Source organism: Phyllostomus discolor, chromosome 12 (genome assembly GCF_004126475.2).
Source record: "Phyllostomus discolor isolate MPI-MPIP mPhyDis1 chromosome 12, mPhyDis1.pri.v3, whole genome shotgun sequence".
Classification (NCBI taxonomy): domain Eukaryota; kingdom Metazoa; phylum Chordata; class Mammalia; order Chiroptera; family Phyllostomidae; genus Phyllostomus; species Phyllostomus discolor.
In genome coordinates, this window is record NC_040914.2 from 1,181,723 (window position 1) to 1,195,088 (window position 13,366).

Consider the following 13,366-nt stretch of genomic DNA (forward strand, 5'->3'; position numbering starts at 1 on the left):
GATCAGAGTCATCTAATAGTCTATTTTAAAAATTGAATGTCAGCGTACTCACATCAAGTAAATAAGAATTTAGAGCATAGGTCTTAGGTTTCCTATTTTTAACACACTCGACTAGCTAATTCCAATGTTGTACAAAATTTAAGAATCCCACTTAGAATTTTTCAGTGGTTTCCAACTATACTTAGAATAACATCCAAACACCTTACCAGAGTTTATGAGATCCTCCATATCTTTTCTTGGACATATCTCAATCAAAATTCTATCCAACATCTCAACCCATTCTCACAGTTCATTATGTACGAAATATTCATCACCTGCGAGCATTTGATATAAACCAACTCTTTACCATTTCAAATGTTTTTATAAACTGTTCAGCTTGTTAGAAATTCTTTACACTTGATACTTTGCATGGCTGCCCTCATATTATACTATAAGTCTCAGGTAAAAAGTTACCTCCTTAGAAAGTTTGAGCTAGATAATCCTACTTAAATTCACTTCATTCTCTCTCATTGCAGTTTTCTGGATTTTAGAATTATACAATCATTTATTTACTCATATGTAATCTTTTATCTTACTGTTAAAACTCTTAAGGGGCAGGAAGGAACAATGACATATCTCTCAACACAGAATAACCAACATCTTACTCATAATAGGTTTCCATAAATTGTTTTTTTTTATCTTTTGAATTTCTTTTTTTTAATATATTTTATTGATTATGCTATTACAGTTGTCCCATTTCCCCCTTCACTCCCCTCCACCCTGTACCCCCTCTCCCACCCACGTTCTCCCCCTTTAGTTTATGTCCATGTGTCATACTTATGAGTTCTTTAGCTTCTACATTTCCCGTACTATTCTTGCCCTCCCCCTATCTATTTTCAACCTACATTCTATGCTACTTATTCTCTATACCTTTTCCCCCTCTCTCCTCCTCCCACCCCCCTGCTGCTAGCCCTCCATGTGCCCTCCATTTCTGTGGTTCTGTTCCTATTCTAGTTGTTTACTTAGTTTCTTTTGGTTTTGCTTTAGGTGTGGTTGTTAATAATTGTGAGTTTGCTGTCCTTTTACTATACATGTCTTTTCTTTATCTTCTTTTCTTAGATAAGTCCCTTTAGCATTTCATAAAGTAAGGGCTTGGTGATGATGAACTCCTTTAATTTGACCTTATCTGAAAAGCACTTTATCTTCTCTTCCATTCTAAATGAGAGCTTTGCTGGATAGAGCAATCTGGGATGTAGGTCCTTGTCTTTCATGACTTGGAATTTTTCTTTCCAGCCCCTTCTTGAGTGTAAGGTCTCTTTTGAGAAATCAGCTGACAGCCTGATGGGAACTCCTTTGTAGGTTACAGTCCCCTTATCTCTTGCTGCTTCTAGGATTCTCTCCTTCGATTTTACCTTGGCTAATGTAATTATGATGTGCCTTGGTGTGTTTCTTCTTGGGTCCAACTTCTTTGGGGCTCTCTGCGCTCCTTGGATTTCTTGGAAGACTGTTCCCTTTGCCAGTTTGGGGAAGTTCTCCTTTATTATTTGTTCAAATAACTTTTCCACTTGCTGGTCCTCCCCTTCTGGTACCCCTATAATTCGGATGTTGGAACGTTTGAAGGTGTCCTCGATGGTCTTAAGCTTTTCTTCAATTTTTTGAATTCTTATTTCATCATGCTTTCCTGCTTGGTTGATTCTATCTTCCTTCTGGTCCACTGTATTGTTTTGAGACTCAGATTCCTTCCTTTCACTATTGGCTCTCCTCCGTGTATCTTCCTGCATCTCTTTTATGGTAATCTGCATTTTTTCATGTAATTTGCATCCAAAATCAACCAGTTCCGTGAGCTTCCTGATCACCAGTGTTTTGAACTGTGCATCTGATAGATTGGCTATTTCTTGGTCACTCAAAAGGATGAGTCCTAGGGGACTGATCTGTTCTGCTGGAAACATGTCTTATGTCTTTCCCTATCTCTCCTATTACTTTATTTATTTATTTATTTTTTCTCCGGTCTGGTCGCTCTTGTTACGGTGGGGGGTGGAGCCTTAGGTGTTCACCAGGGCTGGGCGCCCCAGTCGCTAGATTGTGACGTTATATGTGGGGGCAGGGGCGGGAGCGGGGACAGGAGGGATCAATGGCAACCCTTCCGTTCTCCTGGAGTCAGACACTTCCCTGGGCTTCTGGGCCGTGAGCTCTGCCCTGGTCCACAATCGCTGCCCCACTGATTCCCCCAGCCACTGTTTGCGTACTCCGGGATCACCGCTGCACCACTGCGCTCTTGCGCCCCGGATTGCTGTCGCGCCAATTTTGCGCCAAATTTCCCCTGACCTACGCTCGCCGGCGACCCGCACCAGCCCTGCGCCCGCTCAGCTCGTCGTCCCCTACCAGTCTGGATGTACGGGTCTACTTCAACTTCTTGGCTGTCCAACTTCCATTTAGATAAATCCTCTGACAGTTCTGATATTATGACTGCAAATCATTGTTGTAAATTATTGTTGTTCTGTTCTTGGTTGTGCGAGGAGGTACGGTGCATCCACCTATTCCTCCATTTTCCATAAATTGTTAAATGAATGAATTGTTGAATTAATTCATTCAACTGCTTATTGAATGAATTAATCCATTCAATTAATCGATTAATAAAAGGGGATTATTATAGGGATAAAGAGAAATACAGATATATGCATGTATCTGTCCAGTTTGTGTTTATAATTATAGAATAGTTCTAAGCACTTGTCCCTGATTTTAATCTCTTCCCCATCACTGAAAATACAGGGTCTGGCAGAAGTAAGGCCTGCTTGAGTGTGGTTGGTAGGGTAATAATATGGGTGTAATACTATATAGTTTTAATTTGAACATTTCACCTAAAATGTTATGTGGTATGCTCAAGTGTGATATTGCTATGTTACAGAATTACATGCCTATGATTTTGTAATAAATGATTTTGAAATAAAAAGGAATGTTATTTGTGCCAGACCCTGTATATGCTTTTTACTTCATCACTTCCCTCAGAGGCTAAAACAAAATTACAACCAAAGCTTGATGATTAAATGATGCAAATAGAAAAATAATACATATACCTAACCACCCATCTATCCAACCATGTCTCTATTTATACATATACCTGTACTAATGCACCCTGCATAGTCATGTCTATCCTTTCTGTCTCCTTATTTCAACTACTGAACTGAGGTGCATTTTCTTTTAATCTTCACTTAAACTTGTGGTATTACTTACCCTTTCTTCCAAAACACACTCTATTTTGTTCCTCCAGGTCCTTTCTCAGGGTCTCCCTTCTACTCCTGTCTGTCTAAGACCACTATATTTGTACTTCCCAGAAAACTGTATTCCCCCCCAGGCATCCTAACATGTTTAAAGCATAATAAAAGACCTATGTAATGTTAATTAAGCAAAGGGAACTGAGAATGTTGGGAGATGAGGATCACCAACTGTTTGGTAGAATGAGTGGGTAAAGTAGAACACTAGGAACTCTATTAACAAAGGGTATACTGGATGTAAGATGAAGGAAATAATGGAGAATGGCAATCTAGATAATGGAACACACTGAGAATATTCTAAAATGTTGAGTGAGTATAGAATGATTACAATACAAATATCGCTATGACTACAGTATGATAGGTTTTGTGGATACACTGAAACTATCATTTGGTGCAGGTGCTATAAAGATTGTCCTTGAAATAATACAGAAAGGAACTCAGGCAAAGTCTATAATAATGAATGATTTGACAGTAAAGGCTGAGAAATGGTTCAGAATAAAAGAAAAAGTAGTAATGAGATTCAGTGAGAACAGGATTCAGAGGGATTAGCATTTCATACCACACTCTGTTGATGATGACCTGTTACAAACAAATTACTTTTACCTACTTCAATCACAATTTCATCATATAGTAATAAATATAGAAATACTTGTTCCATAAGCTTATGAAGATTACAAATAATATATACAAAATAGCTGGCATAAAGAGTCAAGAAGTGGTTGTTACTATCATTCTTATTACTACTACAAAAGAAGGTTCAGGGGAAAAGGGTGAAGGAGGACTAAGCAAGGAAAATGATATTAAGTTGTTCCACACCTGCACTGCTTTTCATAAAAGTCTATCATAAAGAAGACAAATGTGAAAGGAATGAAGCATGAAAAAAAATCAGAAACCAAAGATCTCCAAAACTCAAGCAGAAAGGTAAATATTACTCTATCATCATCCTCTCGTTCATGCCCTAATTATCTGCAATGTTAATTTTACTGTCAATTATATTCCCAATGGCCTAATCTAGCTTAAATTCCACAGTCCATCATTATAACTTAACTTGCATTCATCTTCCTAACCCTGAGTAAATCCAACCCCACCCATTGTTCTTCTCCACCTGAGTAGTTAAACATGCCTGGTAAAAAACACACCATCTTGACTATAACCACACGACTCAAATACACCCTCAGTATTTCCCCTCATCCCTACTACATTTCTTATTCTTTCACTCTGGGAAAAATATTCCCCACCTTTTCTCTCTCCTAAAACCTGAAAACTATCTCATGACTGATGTCCATACTGATTATTTCACTGAGAGAAAAAGAAAAGTAAGAATGAGAACATTTTCCTATATGTAAGCAAATCAACCAACTTGTACATAAATTCCAATAGTCTGTTATCTCTGCTGATAAAGTGCTCTTGCCAAGGCCAATACCACTATTGGGCACTAAAGAACATCATCTCTGATATAACCTCTTCTCTTATATGCTTCTGCAGTTCACACCCCCTTCTCCTTCAAAAAGGATTTTTCCTGATCTCCTGTTTTGGTCCCATCAGCATACAAAGACACTCCCATATATTCTCTTGTAAAGTGCACACACACACAACTTCCTTGATCTTGATCAGAGGACCTGCCCATGCAGCTAAATCACTTCTTTGTCCCTAGCTTTACAAAATTTCATACTACAATAAATCCTCACTTAACGTCACAGATAGATTCTATGACTTTAAGCAAACCAACCTATAATGAAACCAATTTTACCACAGGCTTATTTAATATAAATGAGAGTTAAGTTCCTACAAAGAGAAAACAAAATGACATTATTTGAGGACCTGCTATAGTTAGTTCCCACTTCACCATCCTCCTATTGTCTCACTCTCTATTTTTTATTTTTGCATTAAAATTGCCTGCCACACAAAAAAAGCAAACTTATTTAAGTGGAAAAAACCAATGTAACAATTACTCAGCTTTAACAACTGCCGACTTATAATTTTCTTTATTCATTTACTTCTCACAGCAAATTCCACAGATTTTTAAAAAGATTTTATTTACTTATTTTTATAGAAAGGGGAAAGGAAGGAGAGAGGGAGACATGTGTGGCCTCTCGTATGCCCTCTACTGGGGACCTGGCCCACAACCCAGGCATGTGCCCTGACTGGACATAGGACCAGTGACCCTTTGGTTCATAGGCCTAAACTCAATCCAAAGCTACACTAACCAGAGCTCCAGATTATTTTGAAGCAAATTCCAGGCATCATGTTATTTCATCTTGAAATACTTCAGCATGAATCCCTAAGACAAGGCATTTTGGCAAAAGTGTAATAATATACTAATCATACTGAAAATTTAACAGCAATTCTTTAAGACCAAGTATCTGCTCTGGCAGGTGTAGCTCAGTGGATTGAGCACCACCAGCCTGCCAAACAAAGGGTCACAGGTTTGATTCCCAGTCAGGGCACATGCCTGGGTTACAGGACAGGTCTGTCCCCAGTGGGGGGCCTGTAACAGGCAACCACACATTGATCACATTGATGTTTCTCTCCCTTTCTTTCTCCCTCCCTTCCCCTTTATTTATTTCTAAAACTAAATAAATACAATCTTTTAAAAAAAACTATAAGATCAAATATCCATTTAGTCTATTTAATTACTTAATTATAAATGAGTAATTTTCCATTTGTGTGAACCAGGATGGATATGAAATCTATATATAAAACTGATTGATATCTTTAAGTCTCTTTTACTCTATAAGATATATAATTAAAGATAAAATACAGGTTTAGTTCAAAATAATCCCTCTAATTCATATTCAGGGCTACATGGTTTTTACTTAATGTTATCAATCATACATCTGTGTTTCCTTTATTTCATACTGAAAATCTCAGTTTTCAAAGACTCCACCTAAATTGCTCATTTATTTTATTCCTCACTACATACACAATATTCTCAGAATAACAATATCAATACTTCTACCACTAATATTATTACTAAAAATGATGTAAGGTGAAGAGGGGTTTTTTTGGCAGGGGGGACATTAGTTTCTTTTGTCTTTGCACTGGATACATATTAATATTGAATTACTTCACTTCTCTTTTGATCTCAGAAATTTTTCTAAATTTAATTATTTTAAAATTGTATAGGAAATTTATATAGTTCACAACTCAAATCTACAAAGCAAAGTATAGTCAAAGAAATCTTCATCCTACTTCTTTCCCTCCCCTTGTAGGTAACAACTTAAGAAAACTTCTAAAAAAAAATTATAATATCCTCCCTGTTTTAAATAGTAGCATACTTTAGTATAATCAGTGTTTGGCCTTGTGCTATCATTTTGATTTATGATACATAAACACTCGAACATGCACACATCCTTATCTTTTATATACAGTATTTCAATTTGTAGACTTTTTTACTTATAATGTACTGAGGTACATCTTTTCATATTTAGTAAAGTTTAGGTTTTGATCCAATGGTTATGTAATAAATTTATATAATTATTGTTCTCTCTCTTTTTTGCTATTACTTTACAGACTTACTATTATGAGAAATACTGAAAGTAATTATCAACCTCTTTTCTCTCTCCCCAGCCTCTGATTCAAAGTAACTACTTCCTGTTAATACCTATAAGATAATTTGCAAGCTTATTATACTTTTTCATATATTCTCCACATTCTCACACTACATTTTGGAGAATTATACTGTATCTACTATACCTAAACAATAAAACTATACTCTCTCCCTTAATAATACCACTGGATATTAAATATACAGATTATTGCATATTTAATGCTCACCACCAGTCCTTAAGTTGATATGTCTCTATTTCGTCTTTCCGCAGCTCATTTCCCAGTGGATTCATCAGGAAGAAGTTACAGACATAATATACTCTGCTACTGCATGTACTTAACAATTTGGCTACATGTAAAATTCTTAGCTCAAAAATTAATAGAAAAATATAAATTGTTTTCTTTAATGAAGCTTTGCTATAGAAAGACCAAACAGCAATCTAATTTTTTACTTTTAAGTAATTTATGCCTGGATGCCAAAGATATAATTTTTCCTGGACACATGGTGAACTATTATAAAACATAATTGCAATCCTTTTGTTCATAATTATAATAAAATCACCTTGAATCATTTTTATTGATTATTGTTCATTGCACTTTTATTGGAACTCATTATGAAGATGTTAGATCTTCGTTGCCTATCTTCCATATTTTAAAGATATAATTAAAGTACATATAAAGTAAATATAAAACTCAATGCCAATAATATTGAAACTTTATATGAAAACTTACTCATGATCAAATAGAAAACTAGAATTATACCATAGCCACTAAAGTAAACAAGTCAATCGGTAAAAACTTTCCTCTAGGCTTCTAAATAAAAATAATAAGGACTTCTGGCCAAGACAGAGGCGTAGGTAGATACACTGTGCCTCCTCATACAACCAAGATAGGGACAACAACAATTTAGAAAGAAAAAAACAACCAGAACTGACAGAAAATTGAACTGTATGGACGTCCAACAACCAAAGAGTTAAAATAGACACATTCATCCAGACCAGTAGGTGGGACAGAGTCAGACAGCCGGGTGGAGAGGGGTCGAGGCACAAAAAGCAGTGGCATTGGGTGCGCAAGGCACCCCAGGTGCACAAGATGGCAGTGGGAAGGCCCTAGGTGTGCAGGCAGCAGCAGGCAGACCCAGGCACAGGATGGTGATTGTGAAGTGAAGCACTGCACACCAGGCAGCTGGCTGACCTGGCAGTCCCACATTCCAGCACAGATAAACCAGGTAAAACTGGGAAGAGAGACAGACTGTGCAGCCCAGGGTCCCAGCGCCAGGAAATAAGACCTCAAAACACCAATTGAAAACACCTGTAGGGGTTGAGGCACAGGGAGATACTCCTAGCCTCACGGGAGACTACGTTGGAGAGACCCATAGGGTCCTAGAATGTACACAGGCCCACCCACATGGAAATCAGCACCAGAAGAGCCCAGTTTGTTTGGAGGAAGCAGCAGAGGGGACTGGGATCCAACAGAGAGCAGAACAAGCATCCTTGTTCCCTCTCGGACCCCACTCCCACATACTGTGTGACAACCCAGCAAAGTGGGTTGCCCTACCCTGATGAACACCTAAGGCTCCGCCCCTCACTATATAACAGGTGCCATAAGAAAAAAACATTGCCCAAATGAAAGAACAGATCAAAGCTCCAGAACAAAATACAATTAAGCAACGAAGAGATAGACAATCTATCAGATGCACAGTTCAAAGCACTGGTGATCAAGAGGCTCACAGAATTGGTTGAATTTGGTCGCAAATTAAATGAAAAAATGAAGACTACAGTAAATGAAATAAAGGAAATTATACAGGGAACCAATAGTGATGGGAAGGAAACTGGGACTCTAATCAATAGAGTGGACCAGAAGGAAGAAAGAAACAACCAAACAGGAAAGAATGGAGAAACAAGAATTCAAAAAATGAGGAGAGGCCTAGGAATCTCCAAGACACCTTTAAACGTTCCAACATCCGAATTATAGGGGTACCAGAAGGGGAAGAGGAAGAGCAACAAGTAGAAAAGTTATTTGAAGAAATAATCAAGGAGAACTTCCCTAATCTGGCAAAGGAAATAGACTTCCAGGAAGCTCAGAGAGCGCCAAAGAAGTTGGACTCTAGGAGGAACATACCAACACACATCATAATTACATTAGCCAAGGTAAAAATGAAGGAGAGAATCCTAGAAGCAGCAAGAGAGGAGACAGTAACCTACAAAGGAGTTCCCACCAGTGTCAGCTGATTTCTCAAAAGAGACCTTGCAGGTAAGAAGGGGCTGCAAAGAACTATTCCAAGTCATGAAAGGGAAGGACCTACATCCAAGATTGTTCTATCCAGCAAAGCTTTCATTTAGAATAGAAGGGCAGATAAAGTGCTTCTCAGATAAGGACAAGTTCAAGGAGTTCATCATCACCAAGCCCTTATTTTATGAAATGTTAAAGGGACTTATCTAAGAAAAAGAAGATAAAAAACATGTACAGTAAAATGGCAGCAAAGTCACAATTATCAATAACCACACCTAAAACAAAAACAAACTAAGCAATCAACTAGAACAGGAACAGAACCACAGAAATGGGGATCACATGTAGGGTTAGCAATAGGGGAGTGGGAGGAGGAGAAAGGGGAAAACGGTACAGAGAATAAGTAGCATACATGGTAAGTAGAAAATAGACAAGGGTGGTGGTTAAGAATAGTATAGGAAATGTAGAAGCCAAAGAACTTACATGTACGACCCATAGACACGAACTAAAGGGGGAGAATGTGAGTCGGAAAGGGTATGCAGGGTGGAGGGGAGTGAAGGGGGGGAAATGGGACAACTGTAATAGCATAATCAATAAAATATATTTTTAAAAAATGAATTAAAAAAACTGCCCTGGCTGGCATAGCTCAGTGGATTGAGTGTGGGCTGCGACCCAGGCATCGCAGGTTCGATTCCCAGTCAGGGCACATGCCTAGTTTGCAGGCCATGGCCCCCAGCAACCACACATTGATATCTGTCTCTCTCTCTCTCTTTCTCTGTCCCTCCTTCCCTTCCCTCTCTAAAAATAACTAAATAATAAATAAATAAATAAATACCACAAAAAAAAACTAAGCAGAGACATCAATGGCCACACACTGTAGGAAAACAGACTATAAAATTAGTCCAGACAAGTCACTAAACAAATAAATTTTAAAGAAAAAAAATAAAAACAGCATTAACAATTCCTGGAAGGACTGGAGTTTCTATATTATATTATTTAAAATGTCATATTTTCAACAAAACACTCAAAGAAACCATAAGTGTGTGTGTGTGTGTGTGTGTGTGTGTGTGTATTGGGGCAAGGGACATGGAGGGAAAATAGTCAATAAAAACTGTCTCCCAGGAAGCCCAGAAAAACACTTCAAAGCCACAAAACAAGTCTTAATAAATTTGAAGATACTGAAATTATATTAAGTATCTTTTCTAATCACAATGAAATAAAACTAGAAATCAACAGATCAAGAAATCAAGAGCTAAAACTACAAAACTCTTAGAAGAAAACAAAGAGGAAAAGCTTTATGAGATTGGATATGGCAGTGATTTCCTAGACATGACACCAAAAGTCATATAAAAAAAGAAAAAATAATTTTAGATTTTGAGCATCAAAGAACACCATGCTGTGATCTGAATGTTTATGTTTCCCCCCACCTCTGGAGGGTGCTGAGGTTGTGCAGTAGAGCCCTCAAAAATGAGATTACTGCCTTATAAAAGAGTCTCCACAGAAATCACTAGCCCTTTCACAACATGAGGACACAGTGAGAAGGCAACAGTTATAAAACAGAAAGAGAGGGCATGCTGGTACCATGATCTTGAACTTCTAGCCTCCTGAACACTAAGAAATAAATGTTATTGTTTACGAGCTACTCAGTCTATGGCACTTTGTTATAATAGCTCAAATGGACTAAGACACACCATCAACAGAATGAAAGGCTACCCACAAAATAAAAGAAAATACTTGCAAATTACATATCCAATAAGGGATTATATACCCAGAATATACAAAGAATTTCTACAAGTAAACAACAGAAAAACAAACAATCAAATATTAAAATTGGCAAAGGACTTGAACAGCTATTTCTCCAAAGATACACAAATAGATAATAAGCACATGAAAAAATGCTCAACATCATTAATCATTAGGGAAACAATGAGATATCACCTCATGCCCATTAGAATGGCTATTATTTAAAAAAAATAAATATTAGTGGGAATGCAGAGAAATCAAAACCTTTGTGCATTGCTGATGAGAATATAAAATGGTACGTTCAATGTGAAAGTGGCAGACCTACGTAGGCCTAGGAGGAATGGAAATCACCGGGCAGGAAAACTGTATTGTGGGAAACTAGCCTGGGAAAATGCCTGCCTGGGAAACTGCCTGCCAACCCTACCCAGGACAAACAGATACCTGGCTAAGATTAGGGTCTGGGGTTGGCCTAACCTGCATAACAGGATGCAGCTTTAACATGAGGCTGACAAGATGTATTAAGAACAATGATCAGCAGAAATGGCACCCAGCAACCAGCTCTAGCCAATCATACTCTGACACCCCAACCAGTTACCCTTCTCGGGTTTTTGCACTTAAAAACCCTGCCCTAAGAACAACCAAGCGAATCTTAACCTCCCTTGGTTGGCTCCCCAACCTCTCTAGGTTGGCCCCACTTTCCCCCACGAGTCCCAGCCTCCCTTGGTTGGCTCCACTTTTCCCTCTTATGCTCCACTAATGAACCCTGCTCCTTAGCTTGCTGCATCTGTCTGGTTTCTGGAGCAATTCTGATCTAACAGACAGTATAGCAGTTCCTCAAAAAATTAAACATACAATTACCATATGACCCAACAATTCTACTTCTGGGTATCTGCCCAAAATCTTAAAAGCAGAGACTTAAAGAGATATTTGTACACCATGTTCCTAGCAGCATTATTTGCAATAGCCAAAAGATAGAAGCAACTCAAATATCCATCAATGAATATATGGATAGATAAAATACAGTAAATGTATACAACAGAATATTATTCAGCCTTAAAAAGAAACTTCTGACACATGCTACAGCATAGATGAACCTTGAGAACACTTTACTTTACTTGAGGTAAGTAAAGTAAAATAAGTCATACATGAAAGGACAAACATTGTATGATTCAACTCACATGAGTTCCCTAGAGTACTGAAATTCACAGATACAGGGGAGAAAGGAATTGGGAGTTATTATTTAATGAGGGCATAGTTTCATTTTGAGAGATGAAAAAATTCTGCAGTTGAATGCAGTGATGATTGTACAACAATGTGAATGAACTTAATGCCAATGAATTTATACTCAAAGAAGTTAAGATGGCAATAAATTTGATTATTCATATTTTACAATTGTAAGTAAATAAATGACTCCTATCAAAATAATTAAGTATTAAGAAAATAACTTAAACAGCCTAGTGACAAAGATGGCAAAATTTCATATAAAGAGTAAGTATAAAGCCCTGGCTGGCGTAGCTCAGTAGATTGAGCGCGGGCTGCAAACCAAAGTGTCGCAAGTTCGATTCCCAGTCAAGGTACATGCCTAGGTTGCAGGCCATGACCCCCAGCAACTGCACATTGGTGTTTCTCTCTCTTTCTCCCTCCCTTCCCTCTCTAAAAATAAATAAATAAAATCTTAAAAATATAGTCAATGTAACATTAAAAAAAGAGTAAGTATAAATAGCAAATATACTTAAAAAATGTTAAGCCTAATTAATAAGAACTAAAAATATAGTACAATTTTACATTCACTATTATGTAGTAAAAATAATTAACTTTCCCTAAAAGAGGTCAGGCATTTCTCCTAGATCCTGGAATTTCCCAAGTGATAGGAGTATCTTTGTTTTCAGAGTGAGGCCCTTGGACCACACTTGACAATTTATGTTTATTCAGTGATTCCTGGTGGGGGTTGCCCATGCCAGAAAGATGAATTATATGATTAAAGGGTTGGGTGTGTGGGTCAGATGAAATCAGCTTCCACAGAAAGGAAGAAAGTTGGACATTAAGTTCAACCATATGTGCAATAACTTAATCAATCATGCCTATGTAATTAAGCTTCAATCTAAAACTTTGGACACTCAAGTTCAGGAGAACATCCTGGACTGGCAATATCCCATGCATCCAGGGTAAGGCAGAAGTAGGTTTATCATTGTTCACGTAGAAAATAATGCTGTAAGAATAAACTCTGTGTTTTGCAAACTCTCAGGTGTAAACCTACTTTTGCTACACTCTGTATTGTCATGCATGAATGACAGGAAAATGCACCCCTGAGGACATGGAAACTTCACCTGTGGAACCCTCCCAGATTCTGCTGTGTCTCTTCCTTTGGCTGGTTCTAATCCTTTTGCTGGTATTCTTATGCTATAATAAAACTAATCATAGATATAATATTAGGTTCCAGAGTTGTGTGAGTTAGTCTAGTCAATTACAAAATTTGAGGGAGTCCATGAAGATCCTCAAATTTGTAACTAGCTGATCTGAAATGAGGATGACTCTTGGACCCCTTGAATTTTCAGCAGGTGTCAGAAGTCTCGGGTATATTCTGCAGTCTGGAG

At 37.6% G+C, this 13,366-nt stretch overlaps 1 protein-coding gene across 1 annotated transcript in view; it reads right to left on the reverse strand.

Annotated features, from left to right (window-relative positions):
* LOC114511233 (zinc finger protein 850-like) overlaps positions 1 to 13,366 on the reverse strand; it is a 55,728-nt gene that overhangs the window by 1,872 nt on the left and 40,490 nt on the right. The gene's annotated exons all lie outside the window — the stretch shown is intronic.